At 45.4% G+C, this 15,329-nt stretch overlaps 1 protein-coding gene and 1 long non-coding RNA gene across 3 annotated transcripts in view; one reads left to right on the top strand and one right to left on the bottom strand.

The window, feature by feature from the left end:
- Positions 1-5,294, bottom strand: part of NTF3 (neurotrophin 3) — a 103,099-nt gene extending 97,805 nt beyond the window's left edge. Inside the window, exon 1 of one of the 2 annotated variants that reach the window (XM_079141548.1) lies at positions 4,332-5,294. The gene's annotated coding sequence lies outside the window, so the exon portion shown is untranslated. Of the gene's footprint in view, positions 1-2,411; positions 2,679-4,331 lie in introns of those variants that run through there. The other variant, XM_079141547.1, reaches the window with a different exon arrangement.
- A 117-nt stretch (positions 5,295-5,411) lies between these two features.
- LOC306662068 lies at positions 5,412-10,722 on the top strand. Its single transcript, XR_013764052.1, has 3 exons — positions 5,412-5,607; positions 6,488-6,561; positions 8,414-10,722. It is a non-coding gene; the product is annotated as an uncharacterized lncRNA (long non-coding RNA).
- Positions 10,723-15,329: the final 4,607 nt, after the last annotated feature.

The raw sequence follows: 15,329 nt of genomic DNA, 5'->3' as shown, positions 1-15,329 counted from the left end.
CCATACCTGTCACCCAACAAATGCCTCATGCCCATGCAGGGCAGTTCCTGGGATCACGTGTCCCTCAGTGTGTGTGTGTGTGTGTGGTGGGGGCACAAACGGGCGCGCGCGCGCACACACACGGTCTCTCCTTCCTCTGCCCATGCCTGTCCATGCACAAAGTACATCTACAGACCTTATCAACAGCACCACACAGGTCTTAGACTTGTCTGCAGTAGATCTGGTCCTTCTCCAACAAAATCAATTTTAAATAAAACTAAAGCCCAAATCCTAGCAACGGTCATTAGTTCAATATCCCCAACGTCAGAAACTGTCTGCCTCATTAAAGAGTGCAACAGCAGCTGGAGAGATCTGGAAGCAGGGTAGTGGGTTTTAGGTTCTCTGTGTCAGGCGGAATCCCTTCCCTCACTTCCAGCCAGCACATGGATTTACATTCCCTCTGTTTGGGGTGGGAACCCTGTAACTGCTCAGGAAAAGGTCTGGGGAAGCCTGCAGCAGAAGCCGCCTGCTCAATTAGGCATCCTGGATGGAGGGGAAGATGAGAAATCTGAACATCTGATACATCTGCGAGTGGAATTGCAGAGATGGGAAATGTTATGTAATTAAACTCTGCTGGTCTGTCCCGCTTGGGGAATGTGAGACCCATCAGCAGTGACCTCTTCCAATCAACTTAATTGGTCCAATCTCGCCAAGAAAAGCAACAGAATTGGTTTAGTGCCTCATGGAAATAGCTTAGCTCCTGACTATTTATGGCCACCGAACTCAAGGATGGGAGCCTTGACTTGGAGCCAGGAGTTGACAGCATGTGCTAACTTCTGGGAGGACTAAGAGGTTTCAGTGCCTCTGTGACTCCATCTTGTCTCCAGGGAAAGTGGCTGTACCCAACTTGCATGAGTATTTCACAAATCCAAAGCCCAGGCCTGCATCTTTCCAGGCAGCTCTTGCCTGCCAAGGACTGATAGTCTAGAGAAAAACAGACCTTGATAGTAACCCAGGATGACTGGACTTTGCTTCTCTTTTATTCAAATGGTGGCTGTGCCAAGGACAATTACTATTTCTCTGTTCTCAAATTCACATTTGTTTTGGCATTGTGATCTGCATAGCTGATGTTAAAAAACAAAACTAGGAAAATGTCTGTCTCTGGATTAGTAGATGATTCCTTCTTTTGAATAGACTGAAGACATTGCAGTTTTCCATCAACTAAAATCTAGGTTTGGTGGCCTCCAAGTTAGAAAATAAGTAACGGAGGCACTCAAAGAAATCTTTGTTTACACACTCAGTGACTAAGAGAAATGCAGTGGCCATCAGGACTATGGACTTGCATTGTTAAAGGGAAGAGGTAAAGCATCCATTTTCACAACGACTTACAAAATGCTAGCACATGGGTCCAATTAGATTTCATCTCTGTACAGCTTTGTACAACAAAACACATCAAGTTTTGATGGGAGAAAAGGGGCGTGAACTTGCCTTCTCACTGAGTCATTATCAACATTGCCATTCAACAAAAAGAGAAATGGAGAGTTAGAGATAAGAGAAAAGCTTTTCAAAGTAGGAAAGTTCCAAAGCGGCAAAACTGGACTAAAATCACAGCATTCCCAGCAGAGAGTCCACCACACTATCCTCTGAAATATCTGCCACTAGATCTTCTGACCAATGGTCAAACCCTGTAACAACTGTCTTTCAGAGATGAATTTCCCTAAAAGATAAGATGGAACCCCAAAACATCTCAGCTATAATTGCATGGAGTAAAAAATACCATGAGTCAAATAAAGTTGCCCTCACATGATCAGCACCTAAAAACATGAGGGTCCTTATTATTTGGTCTAGGAAGGCAAATATGTGCATACTCTTCCCCCTTCCTCGGCCCAGTTACCTCATCAGTTATGGCAATGTATGACCCCCAACTGAGCTTCACACTTCCCCTCATCCCCCAAAGCATATAGCTTCTCTTTTATCTATATCTTTTATCACTTAAGATACAATCTGAGCATCTAAGACAATTTTCACTCTTCCCCATATACACAGAATTTCTGCAAGAATATGCGTTGAACTCCTTTACAAGAATCAATATATGTATCCCTCCATCCTCCTGGTGATTTTTCTCCAAGTTCCTTTACTTTAGTCCTCAGCTTGCATGTGCTTGTAGGTGGGCATGAGCAAGCGCACACAACCCCCCAACACACACGTTAGCTTTAAACATCAAAGATGAACAAATACTTCATACCCACATCATTCCTGAGCACCACTTCATTCCTCTCCAAGTATCAAGACTTGTTCCTATTCCCAAGGAGGCACTAAATATTCAGAAACTCAAATCTTCAAATGGATCAGGACAAGAAATACTGGTATCCACCAGTTCTCTCCCAACCCATAAAAGTATATTTCATCCTTTGTCGTATGCCCCTTCTTACAAAGCTTCAGATATATTTCCAGCCAGCTCTTCTTTTGTCCCCATGATCCACAAAGATCTCTAGAAACTGAATTATAGACCTTGAAGAAATCTTGACAAGAACAGAGTTCTCTCCATTCCTGGAAAAACGCAGCAGCCAGTTGGGCCCTGAGAAGGAATTTTTTCCAGGGCAGTTTGCCATGCCTCAGTACCCAGAAGTGGCCTGAACATCCAATAGGCATCCCATTAATCTTCATTGATAATCAATATTAATTGGTGATAGTGAATGCCCCTATTAAATAAGAAAGCTATTATAGGACATTATTCAACATGTAAACCTACTACAGTGCATGTAAAACATATTCCTCCATTCAGTCTAGTCCTGTATACATATCCCTTTCTGTTCCCCACCCTGTGCCAAAACACACTTTTTCCCTTAAATATATGTCACTCATTCTAAACCTCCAATTCCCTTCTCTGGTAGGCAGCGAGAAGGAAAAAGCAAAGACCAACCCAGCATCCTTCCCTTCAATGCCTAGTTTCTCCATCAAGAGTGTCTGAGCCCATACTTGCCTATCCCCCACGTTTCCCAATGACATGGCAGCCAAATTCCACACCCCAGGCTCATAAAGTTCACACTTTCCTCTCCTCAAATAACACCCCCCACATCCCTTTTGTAATCGTCAGGCATCCATTCTTCCACACAAGTCCACCTTTCAAGCACCGCACACAGCCACCCTCCCACACCACACCCACTCTGTGTGTCTGTGCAGGCATGCACAAGCCATCTGTCCTCAGCACACTGCACCTCTCCTCCAGCTCTGACACTCTTTGTAGGCACGGATTTCTAATTATCAGCACCTATGTCCCCACAAGCTCTCATCTCCCACTATGCACACAGATGCCCATTCATGAGACCCTGCCCCTAACACACACCTCCAAGTCCCTGCAGAGTAGGACGGAGTACCACCCCATACAGCAGAGGGACTTGGGGAAACCCAGAACCAAATCCTCCAAGTCCAAATTCAACCTCACCAACACAAGATCTTACATGCTTTCCCAAGCAAAAAGGCCCAAAGACTTTCCAGTTTCCTTCCATACTGTTTACAGGAACCCACTTTTCTTTTCCTCTTCCCCTCGGCTCCAAACGCCATACCCACGTCTGTTTGTTTGAGCTCCAGGCACAAACAGTTGGATTTTTATCCGGGAATTCTACCTCTGAACTTTCTTTGTGCAGCACGTCTGGGAAGAGCTGCGACAGGAGTGGGGCAGGCTGTTAAGCTGGAGAATTTCAGAATGTTGTGAAAACAGAACCGATTGAAAAGTTCCCTCTATGTCACAAGTGTCTTCCTTCCTGAGTGCATTTACATACTTTTCCTCGCTGGCTCTTTACACGCTTTTACAGAGTGGGAGAGGGCATCTCTTTACTAAAAATGCAGGTTCTCCAGCACATTCTGTAATGGGCCAAGTTACAAACATCAGACTCCTGGAGTAACACCCACTCCTTATAGGCTCCCTCCCCTCCCCCACCAGGCCCCCGCCCCCACCTCTTCTCACACATAAACAAGTCGACTGGCGCACAGTCTCCAGCTCCGATCCGGCGCTCACTGGGGCTGCGCCCTAGAAGCTGCCTCCACGCCGACTCTGAACCTGCCACCCGCTGCCAGAGGTCGAGATCAAGCGGTTTTTTGGGTGTTTCTCTCAAAAAGAATCCCAACCACGGTTCAATTTCAATGAGAGGGACCCTTTCTAGTCAACAGTGCCCACACTGTTCCGCGCAGGGGTCTCAGTGAGGTGCATCTGAAGCGCAGATGAGGAAAGCAGCAAATTCCCGCAAAAAGCAGCGCCTCCTGGACCAGCACCCACTCGCGCTTGAGAGCAACAAGCAGAGTCCCCGTCCCCATTCCAGCCCCTCGACCACCCCACCCCTTCTTTTCCGCACCTTCAGTTCTCAAGCGTGCCAAATTTCATTGGGAGAATCCAGCCAATAGAGCTCTGGGGACAACGGAGTAGTTTGGTCCCTTGTAGGTTCTTTTAACTCCGACCTAGCTCCAAGGATCCCCAACCTCCTAGCTTTCCCACCGCGGCGCTCGAGTTTCTAGAACCCGCTCCGACAAATTGCGAGGTGGCCAGAAATGGCCGAGTCTTGGTACCCACCGTACCCTGGCAGGGTCCCATATGTGCAGGCAGAGCGGGAACTTCAACATCTGCGCAAAGAACTGGGGTTCGGTAGCCACTGAGTGGGAGCTGAATAAGATGAGCCCAGGGCTCGTTTTGGAGAAAAGCTTTCTGGGGACTCCAACACAGGTAGGCGGTGCGGGGCGCTGAGTCCCAACTCCGCAAACTGGGAAGGGGCAGTCCAGGTTTTGAGCTCTGCGTCCCCGTGCCCCCACTCCACGCCCTGGCCAGCGCGGTGGTTGGGCCTTCGGAAAACCCCGCTTGGTGGCTAGCAGGGTGCAGGGAGCGTGCCGGGGGCGGGGGGAGCTGTCGTGGTACCTTCGTCTCTTTCGGGCCGGGTCTGCCTGCTACCGGCTTTTGTTATAGGATGTGCTGGGAGCCTTCTCCGAGGAGAATATGGGTAGGTTGGAGATGTTGGGGGGTCCTGCCGAATCCCTTTCCTGCCCTTCCGTGGTCCCCATTTCCCCTCGCCTCCTCTCCCCCGTTTTTGAAGTCAGGTTCCTTAAAACTGATCACTTTCCCAGACTGAGGGAGGTTTCTTGGGCAGCCAAGGGATGAGTGGAAGGAGGAGGTGGAGAGGGGTACCCGTGTGCGTACGTGTGTGTGTGCGTGTGTGTGTAGTGGGGTGGCTGTGGTTGCGCCTCGGCCTGGGCAGATCCCAGCGCAAACTTTGGGGGAGGCTCAAGCCAGAGAAAGTAAGTGTTTGCGGTAGGATGGGGGTGGGGCTGGGTGCAGAGTTAGGGGCCCCCCGCGTTGGCCCACTGGAAAATCCCCACACACGTGTCCCCCCACCCACTCCCGGACCTGCCCACCCAACGTGCCCTCCGCCTCCCCTTACCGTGGCAGAAGTAACCATGGCATCCGTGTGACTATTTCCAGGGACGTCGACATGAAGAGAAAGGTAGACGTGAGCTGGGTCATTCAAAGTCTCCCCCACCCCGCCGCAGCCACTACCCAGCAGGGGGAAAACCAGAGAAAGAAAGAAGAGGGGAAGAAAGTTGCGCCGGGCTCTCTCTCAGGGCGGTGCGCGGAGCTGCTCGGTAAGGAGAGGAGCCTTCAACTCTGAGTCCCGTGAACATAATCTGCGCGGTTATAACCAGCCAACCCGGCCAGATGGCTCCGCGCTCAGCGCCTTAACCCCTTGCGCGCCGCGGTGTCCGCCCCCGCGTCCCGCTTGCCGTGCGCCTCCCAGGCCCGCGCCCCAGCGCCCTCCGATTTCGCTCCCGCTACAAGTGCGAGGACCATGTCATTTTTCCAAGTCCCTCTTAAAACAAAACAAAACAAAAAGAACTTCCAAATTAGTAGTATTCTTCAGTACCTACTACCCTTGATTTCTCTCTTAGCGATCCAGGAAAAAAGCGAAACATTCGACTTATTACTATATTTTACATGTTAATACTTCAGCCTTTTTTTTTTTTTTTTCTTGAAAATTTTCTTTTCGGTCTTTCGGATATTCTTTACAAGGTTGAAGGGCCTTTCTTGCCCCTTTGCTCTGGCGGGTTGGGTCTGAACCATAAACTCCTCCTCCAAACCTCAGACCCTTCCAACTCCAGATCTCTCCCCACCCCCTACCAAGCCCACCCGTCACTCCTCCCCCACCCAACTACACGAATAAGCCCAAGGACAGTTGCTCCCCCGCAACTCGCCACTGCTGGCGACCAGCACCCAGGGCGCTGTGCAGGCAGTCAAGGGAGGTTAAGTTCGAGAGGTATGGGGGAGGGGGTCAGAGCGACCAAGTGGGGGGCGGCTGTGTGTGTGTGTGTGTGTGTGTGTGTGTGTGTGTGTGTGTGTGTGTGTGTCTGCGTGTCTGTGTGTGTTTCCGCGCGCGCAGGCGCGCGAGTGTGGAAGAAAGAGGGGGATGGATCGGAGCCTCCCATTTCATTCAACCTCCAACTTATAAGCCCCTTCTTTCCAAACTAGGATCGGGCCCTGAAGCTGAGCACCCGCCCAGCACCACCATTCTGCACGCGGGAACAGCGCGGGAAGCAGAAAAGGCAAGCAACAAACAAACCTCTTGCAGACTTCCCAAAAGTAGCGACGCTCACTTCCCCACCGGTAGATTCACTTGAGGAAAAATCGGAGGGAGGGGACAGCTTCTCTTGTTTGGAGATAATAGTAGTAATTCACTAGACCCCACTTGTTCCGAGCTTATTCTCTCTCAATTGGCCAAGGTAATTCATCTTGTGTTTGCACTTTAGTCGTCGGAGAGAAATGGGAGAAAATATTACCCAGGGGCCAAAGAGGAATGGAGAGCCTGGAAGTAGGGTTTTGCTCTTTTGCCCCCTCCCTGGATTCTTGCGTGGTGGACCTCATCTCCAAACTCCCCACTACTTCCTCCCTTCCATCTCAGCCACTCCTCCCCTCACCTCTTGCCAGGACCTTTGACTCACGGTTTTGGGGGAGGGGAATTAGTATCACATCTTCTGCCCTACTGTTCGAGGCGACTTATAAGCAATGCACTCTGTATTTCAGCGAGGGTTCAGGTTAGAAATTCACAATTCCTGGTTATTGTCTGAGTTTGGTCAAACACCAGGACACACTCCTACCGCATCTATTAGTTGAGGCTGAGCCTAAAACAGAGAGAAGCTGAGGAGTAGATTGGAAGGGAGGCGGGAAAGGAGAGGGCGTTTGGAGGCTACGTATTAGATAGATTGTACCTGCCTCATCATTATCCTGGCTGATGGGGGTTGCCACATCGAATTCGCCCAGAAGCGCCCACCAAGGCCCAGGGGCTTCACCTCCCCCGCAATGCCTGGGAAGGAAGGATAGGATCCTCCTTCAGTGGCTCTCCATGTGCCAAATTACCAATGTCTTCCTCCTGGTCAGGAAGGAAGGTTTTTTCTTCCACCCCTCCACACAACACCATAAAGGTTCAAATTGGGTGTTCAGTGGCGTTCTGGTTTTCTGCCTCCCCTCTGGCCGTTCTCCTTGCCCTCCCCCACTGCCTGGTCTTGGACCTTCCTTCTTGCTGTTATCAAAGGAGGGGTTCAGGCCCCAGTTTCAGCGGCAGTGGCTCTTTTCTCAAGCTCCAGGTGGGCTGGGATTCTGGATTGCAAGGAGAAAAAGAAATGCTTGGCTCCTATTACAGTGAGGAATGGGTTAAGTACACGTGAGGGCTGATCAGCCAGCAGCTCCCCGGTCACTGGCAGTCTGGAGGGAGGAGGGGAAGAGGGGCAAGCTTAAATATGAAAAAAAAAAAAAAAAAAAAAAAAAAAAATCAGAAGAAAAGAAGAAAAAGCAGCAGTGAGTTTTAGATTTGGATTTGTTCTGCAGATGCCTTGTACTAGTTGGTCGCGTCCCTTTGCCAGGACCCAGGCAATCTCAAGAGGAGTTTGCAATGTTTCCCTTCTCTGGGAAGCTGTTGGGTCTGTCTCGGTGTGTGCAATCAACAGTCCTTGTAATATGAGAGGTGACACCTTAATCTTGCCAAATATGTGTGGTGTCTTTCGCGGGGAGATGGAGGAATGGACTAAAGAAGGAGAGACGAAGAGTGAAAGACTCAGGCAGGAGCAGAGAGTGAAAGATGCCCTTTTCACCAGAGGACTGGTTTCCTTGAACAGGCAACCTGCTTTTTCCTTTCCTGTATTTCTTTCCACTTCAGAGTTCAAGGCTACCTCTTCTTCGTTCTCTATAGCAGGCTAAAGGCTGACCCTTAGGTCTTACTTTTGATTTTCAAGAGCAGAATGTAGCAAGGTGATAAAAGAGGGTGGGGGGGTGGAAAAATAAATAAGAAGGTGTATTTAAAGACAAAAGACTATTAATGCAATGCAGAGCTATTTTGGAAGTGAAAAACACAGTGACTTCTAAGTATCTCTGTTTCTACAAAGAGGCTTTTCTTTTTTATAGAAAGATGGGAGTGGTATGGACAGCTAAATGGAACAGCAGAATTAGAGGGAAGCTGGGGAGATCATGCACCATGGACAGCCCTGGGAGTGGAAGCCCATCCAGAGTAGCTCTTTTTTGATTAGCTAGGTAATTGCCTTTCTCCTAGCTGACTCTAGTCATGGCCTTGGCCACCCATCTGTTGACTGTATTTTTAGGTTGTTGGACTCTTTTTCTCTCTGCTATATTGAGTCTAATGCCCTGATTTCTAAAAGAGGTTTGTGAGAGCAGGAACCAGATCTAGCTCTTGAAAGACCCCTTTAAAACTCCTCTTGCAAATATCTAGAGTGTGCCTTCGGCCCACCCTTATCTTTTGCAATAGCGCCACTCTGTGGTTGAAACACTGAACAGAAATAAAATGGAAATGTTAGAATGAATTAGGGCTTTACCTTGTGAAAAACTGCAACTACCTACTCTGTTTTAGTTCAGTGGTCTGTGTGCAGGTCTGGGGTTGAGAGGGCTCAGCATAGGGTGGAGGAGGGGATCTCATGAAGCAGCAGTATGTGGTTAATTCATTGTGGCATATTTACCCAGGAAATGAAAGAATTGGACCAAATGGCTTCCAAGGACCTTTTCCTCTATAACCATGCATGGATTCTACCCCTCCCCTTCCCCTGATCATGTAGTAAGCCTGAATGTCTGTCCTCTTCCATTGCTTTTTCCCGTATCCTATGAAATTTCTCCACACCTTCACTGATCCTAAAATGTTTGCAAATTGCATCTTCTGCTGCTGGAGGGCGCTATAGAGAGCTTTCCCAGAATGACTGCAGCTACTCTGTTTTCTTTTGCCCTACCCCAACCATCCCCACCCCCACTCACCCAGACAGCTGCTGGAGCTTATGGAGCCAGAAAGTCTACATTTCTGAAACAATTAAAGTAAATGCAAAAGGTGTTTGCACTAGAAATGGGAGTTTAAGGGTCAGGGAAGGTTGCTTCATGCTACCTTGACTCCTATCACTTAGAAAATTCCTGACCGCCCACCCCTTACTGCCTCCATACTAACTACAGAATTATTAATCAATGGTCAAACCAGCTATCACGCCAATTAGAACTCTTTTTAAATCTCTGGAATCACGTGTGAGACTCCCCCCGCTCGCTCCTCCCCACCACAAAGTGAAATCAGTTGTCCATGGAAACTGAGGGACTTGTCTGAGTTTATTCAGCAATCCCAGGTCTTCTCTAAAATCTCTGTCATCCTAAGAAAGCACAGCTTTTGCTCAAAGGACCAGCCTCGATCTCTCTAACAGAGCAGGGATATTAGAGGTGAAATTCTGTTAGCCTCCCTGTCCCCACCCTGCATTTAAAAATTAAGGAAACTGAGTCCCCAGCCTTCCAGTGACTTTCCTCGGGGTAATAGGGGGAAAAATAGGCAAAACAATCCAACATGGATCCAGAAAACATAATAACAGATCAGGAATAAAATTCATCAAGAGTTGGTTTTGCAGACAAACAAATCTAAGATTCATGCTGCATGTATCTAGTAGCTGTGTCTTTGGACAGGTTCCTTAACTTGTCAGAACCTATCTGGAATTGATAAAAATAATGCCAATATCATAAGATTGCTATGAAGACTAAATGAAGTGATTAATTTAAAATCACACTACCTAGTATAATGATAACACCCGTTCCCAGTCTGACGGCCCTCATACTGCCACCTCACTATCAGGTGATCTCAGAAGCTTGACTCTGCAGTGGCCCATTTGTTTTTTGTTTGCCATCTACATTTAATCAGTATAACTTCATGGATGTATATTCCTCCCTCTGGACAAAGACAGCAAGAAATTAGCCAAATGAAGTGGTAGACTTATTTAGAATTTATTTAATACCCTAATGTGAACTTCAAAGAGCATGAGAGACAGAGTTGAAGGATTTCAGAATCTCATCTTATTCATTCCCTGCCTCTGAGACAGAAACACCTCTCATTCCAAAGGAAATTCCACCATATACTTCTACTGTTAGCAGATTGCCTGGTATATTATGCTCTGTTGTTATTGCTAATTATGTTCTAGGGCTTACATTGAACAATATAATGAATTACATTGAACAATGATGAATCAACTCATTTTGTGAAATAGAATGCATATTCATAATTATGTTTCAAGAAATTACTCGTCATGACAGAGTAAAGGTATGTATGCCTACCACACAGGTGGATATAGAAGTCCTAATAAAGTCTCCTGTTTCACCAGTCATGACATGAATTTCTAAACCGCCCCATAAATTAACTTTATGCTGCACCAAACTCCACTCATAAAAAAATGACATTAAGGTTTCCTAGGTAACTAATGCATTTCCAGAGGGAATAGGCCTCAGGAGACAAAGAGGGCAGGGAAAGGGTGGGGGATGGGGAGGGAAGAGAAAGAAAAAAAACATTAGATCAGACCCATGTGACATAAACAAAATATTTCATGGGGAAGAACCATAAAGTTTTATTATGTGTGTTTGACATAGATATGGCATTGCCATTAATTCCATCTTTGGGCAATAAAATACTTCATAGACTCTCATCTCATCACAGATGCCAGCATTTCAGGTTCAGTTTTACAAATGTCAAGTGGGACCAATCCTTCTATTCCTCTACTAAGCCTTGTCCACTCACAAACCACCTGAGTCTGGAGCCCTTCACAGTTGCTTTTAGACATCACCAAATGTAAAGATGAATGGAGAAAATAGGGTCAGTGTGGATGTTTCAAAACATGCAGGTGCTTTGGATCACTGTAAACTCTGAGCACCTTGGTCTGGTAGCCTCAGTAAAAGACCAGTGCCTGACGATTAAATTGGTGGAGTCCAAGGCTGGTTTCCAAATCCCCAATCTAGTAGTCTTTTCACTGTGGCTTTCTTTACCTGGGCAAGGATCTATGCTCAAGAACATCTTGAATGCTTAGGAGGAGCATGGAAGTTTGAAGGTGGAACTTCAGGCTTAAATTGATGCTCTAAGAAAACAGCAATTCTGATAAGACAACGTAATTCCAAGAATTATTACTTACCTAGAGACTGGGAGACAGAATTGAGAACCAGCCTTGTTACTGCTTTGTGAGCAAGGAGACATTGCTGAGCTATTCAGTTCTTTGGTTTTGACACTGTGGAAAGGATTTTGTTTTATAACAAGGAATATAAATAAGAAAATAAAGAACACACTAATCTGAACACAGTTGGGTGTTCATATTATCTGCTCTCCTCTTTCTCCAATAGCCCCAGAGTGATATCTGTGAATGAAATCCCCCACTGTTTACAAGACACAACCAGGTGACTTCTTTACAGAGCTGATCATAATGCTGAAATGTTGAAATTGTGAAAAATAAAATTTCTAAAGTGTGAAATTCCTAATGTCTAAAATCTGTAGAGGGCTGGGGATATAGCTCAGTTGGTAGAGTGCTTGCCTTGCGAGTGCAAGGCCCTGGGTTCAATCCCCAGCACCACAAAAAAAAAAAAAAAAAATCTCTAGAATCACAATTCTGAGAAATTAAAGTCTTGAATATTAAGATACTGAAAGCTGACTTCCTGAGAATATAAATTCCCATTGGAGGAGAGGTTATAAGAGGAGTAGAAAGTCAAATTCTGGGGAGGGGATTATCACAGCGTTGACATTGAGTGTCAGCATTGTACATCCCCCTTTAAAAACATTCAAACTTCCTTAGTAACTGAGGAGATGTCATTTTTGTACATCTGCATTTGTTAGATCTAAGTTTTTCGGGTGACTATCTACAGTGTCAATCCATTGAGGTTTTTGTTCCATCTTAGTAAAAGAATTAGTTTGTCCCACACAATATTTCACATGACCAGTTATAAAGCTGAGCTCACATGATTATTAAAATAGTGATGTGCATTTGTATATATAACTTTGTGACTTATTTCTGTATGAATATGGATTGCCTGCTTATATCAGAATGACTATTGTTAGTATACTTGAGTGTGTATGCTTGCAAAAGCATGTTTGTATTGCCTATTTTATTGTGGAAAGTGACCTGTGAAGTGTTCTGTCATATGTCATAAAGGGGGATATCAGACAATCCCCCTTTAAAAATATAAATAAATGTCTTTCAAAGAATTTTGTACATTTTTTTCAGAATTATATTTTTGAAGTTTCAATATTTTGGGATTTTTTTAGAGTCTAGAAATTTTAGAATTTAGAGATTTGGTCTTTGGGACTTTCGACATTTGGAGATTATGGGCATTAGGAATATGTCTTTTGGGATTGTGACTCAAACTGCTTCTCCATACAAAGCACAACACGTTTCCCTGCTGATTCCCATGGCTCCTGTGCCCTGTCCATCACTGTCCAGGAGTCAGGGGAGTGAAGCCTGCTGGAGAAAGGACACAGCGTGTAAGTTCACAGATGACTGGCTGAGTAGAAAACCAGTGCTATTTACTGCACACAGCTCCTTCCTCTGGGTGTGGAAGTCCTTTTAGGGCTCACCTCTTAGGGACATGGAATGGCCATAGTGCCATCCCTCCATTCACAGTCTCACCCTTATTGGAGTGAGGGGCAGTCATACAGCCATCTAATGGTAAAGCCTTGCCAGGGATTTAAGACAAAGAAGGATGGGAGCCCAGACTCCTTTCTCTTTGTTAGGAGCCCTTCCAGGGTAGCTCTGCACAGGGCCACACACTCTGAGCAACCTTCTGCACACCCCTTCTTAGAATCTGAGGCCACGGGTCCTGCAAAAGTTCACTTCACCATCCTCCTGGCCCTGAGATCAACACTTACTTCCTCTGAGAGGTCAAGTAAAAAGTGGTTGGGGTGGGTGGGTAGCAAGGAAGTTCATCCACTTCTCTTTAAATAGAGTCTTCTCTCCATTCCAGTGGTCCATGAACACTGAAGAAAGAAAATGAATCACTGAGTGGTTTTTTTTTTTTTTTTTTTTTGAGTGCTGGGGATCAAACCCAGGGCCTTGTGCTTGCAAGGCAAGAACTCTACCGACTGAGCTATCTCCCCAGTCCCAATCACTGAGTCTTTAAAGATCCATCATGTACATCCCCAAGAATGGGTCCTCATTAGAATAGAATGTATTCCATGCTTGTATAACTATATCAAAATGAATTCTGTCATGTATCACTAAAAAGAACCAATAAAAAAAAGTCACCTTGCCAGGTAAAGTGGCACACACCTGTAATTCCAGTAGCTCTGGAGGCTGAGGCAGGAGGATCTGGAGTTCAGAGCCACCCTCAACAAAAGTGAGGCTCTAAGCAACTCAATGAGACCCTGTCTCTAAATAAAATACAAAATAGGGCTGGGGAAGTGGCTCAGTGGTCAAGTGCCCCTGAGTTCTGTCCAAACCCTGGTACCAAAAAAAAAAAAAAAAAAAAAAAAAAATCCTCTTAAAAGAAAGAAAAAGCTGTGTCCAGAGTTCCTATGAAACCCTAAATAGAGGTATTAGTTCTTGAGGGTAAAGAAAACTGAGTTCAAATTAAATTGGCTTTTATACCACTATTACCCCCAATGCACAAGAGCACATAAGACAGTCATACCCCATGCATCCAGCTCCTCCAATGTTCTATATTTACCAGTCAGTTATGCTCCTGTCTCTGCCTAAGAGCATACTGTACGTGTGGCCGCGTTCAGAATGCAAATAATGTCCAAGCAAAGAAGAGTACCCAAGCTGGGGTCCCATAGAACCTTAATCTCTTAGCTCAGGAAGGAATGTTAGTAGGTAGGGACTTTATTCACAGATGATAGTAAATAATAATGATGATGATTATAAGACTAGGTACCAGTACGCATATGCATACCAGAACACACATGCATATCTATCTATCTATCTATCTATCTATCTATCTATCTATCTATCTATCTATATATATATATCTACATCTCCATCAGTACTTATACTTCTTTTTTTAAAGTGTTGCAAGCTGACTATGGTCTCTATTGCATATTCTTCATTTTTTTCCATTTTTTTTATGAAAAATCATAAATTTACATAGGGCAATGTTGATTGATTCATTCTGTTATTTTTCCCTCCCCCCCACCCCTCCCACCCCTCTTTTCCCTCTATACAGTCCTTCCTTCCTCCATTCTTACCACCCTCCTTATCCCTAACCCTAAACCTAACCCTAACCCTAACGCTAACCCCTCCTACCCCCCATTATATGTCCTCATCCACTTACCAGCGAGATCATTCGTCCTTTAGTTTTTTGAGATTGGCTTATCTCACTTAGCATGATATTCTCCAATTTCATCCATTTGCCTGCAAATGCCATAATTTTATCATTCTTCATGGTGGAGTAATATTCCATTGTATATATATATGCCACAGTTTCTTTATCCATTCATCAACTGAAGGGCATCTAGGTTGGTTCCCCAATCTGGCTATGGTAATTGAGCAGCTATGAACATTGATGTGGCTGTATCTCTGTAGTATGCTGATTTTAAGTCCTTTGGGTATAGGCCAAGGAGTGGGATAGCTGGATCAAATGGTGGTTCCATTCCAAGCTTTCTGAGGAATATCCATACTGCTTTCCAGAGTGGCTGCACTTATTTGCAACCCCACCAGCAATGTATGAGTGTACCTTTTTCCCCACATCCTCGCCAACACCTATTGTTGCTTGTGTTCTTGATAATCGCCATTCTAATTGGGGTGAGATGAAATCTTAAGGTAGTTTTGATTTGCATTTCTCTTATTACTAGAGATGTTGAACATTTTTTCATATATCTGTTGATTGCTTGTACATCTTCTTCTGTGAAGTGTCTGTTCATTTCCTTAGCCCTCTTGTTGATTGGATTATTTGTATTCTTGGTGTAGAGTTTTTTGAGTTCTTTATAGATTCTGGAAATTAGTGCTCTATCTGAAGTATGAGTGGCAAAGATATTCTTCCACTCTGTAGGTTCTCTCTTCACATTACTGATAGTTTCCTTTGCTGAGAGAAAGCTTTTTAGTTT

The sequence above is a fragment of the Sciurus vulgaris genome, assembly GCF_902686455.1.
Source record: "Sciurus vulgaris genome assembly, chromosome: 5".
NCBI classification, from domain to species: domain Eukaryota; kingdom Metazoa; phylum Chordata; class Mammalia; order Rodentia; family Sciuridae; genus Sciurus; species Sciurus vulgaris.
The sequence above is the reverse complement of the archived record's forward strand: the minus strand, read 5'-3'. Positions and strand labels throughout refer to the sequence as shown.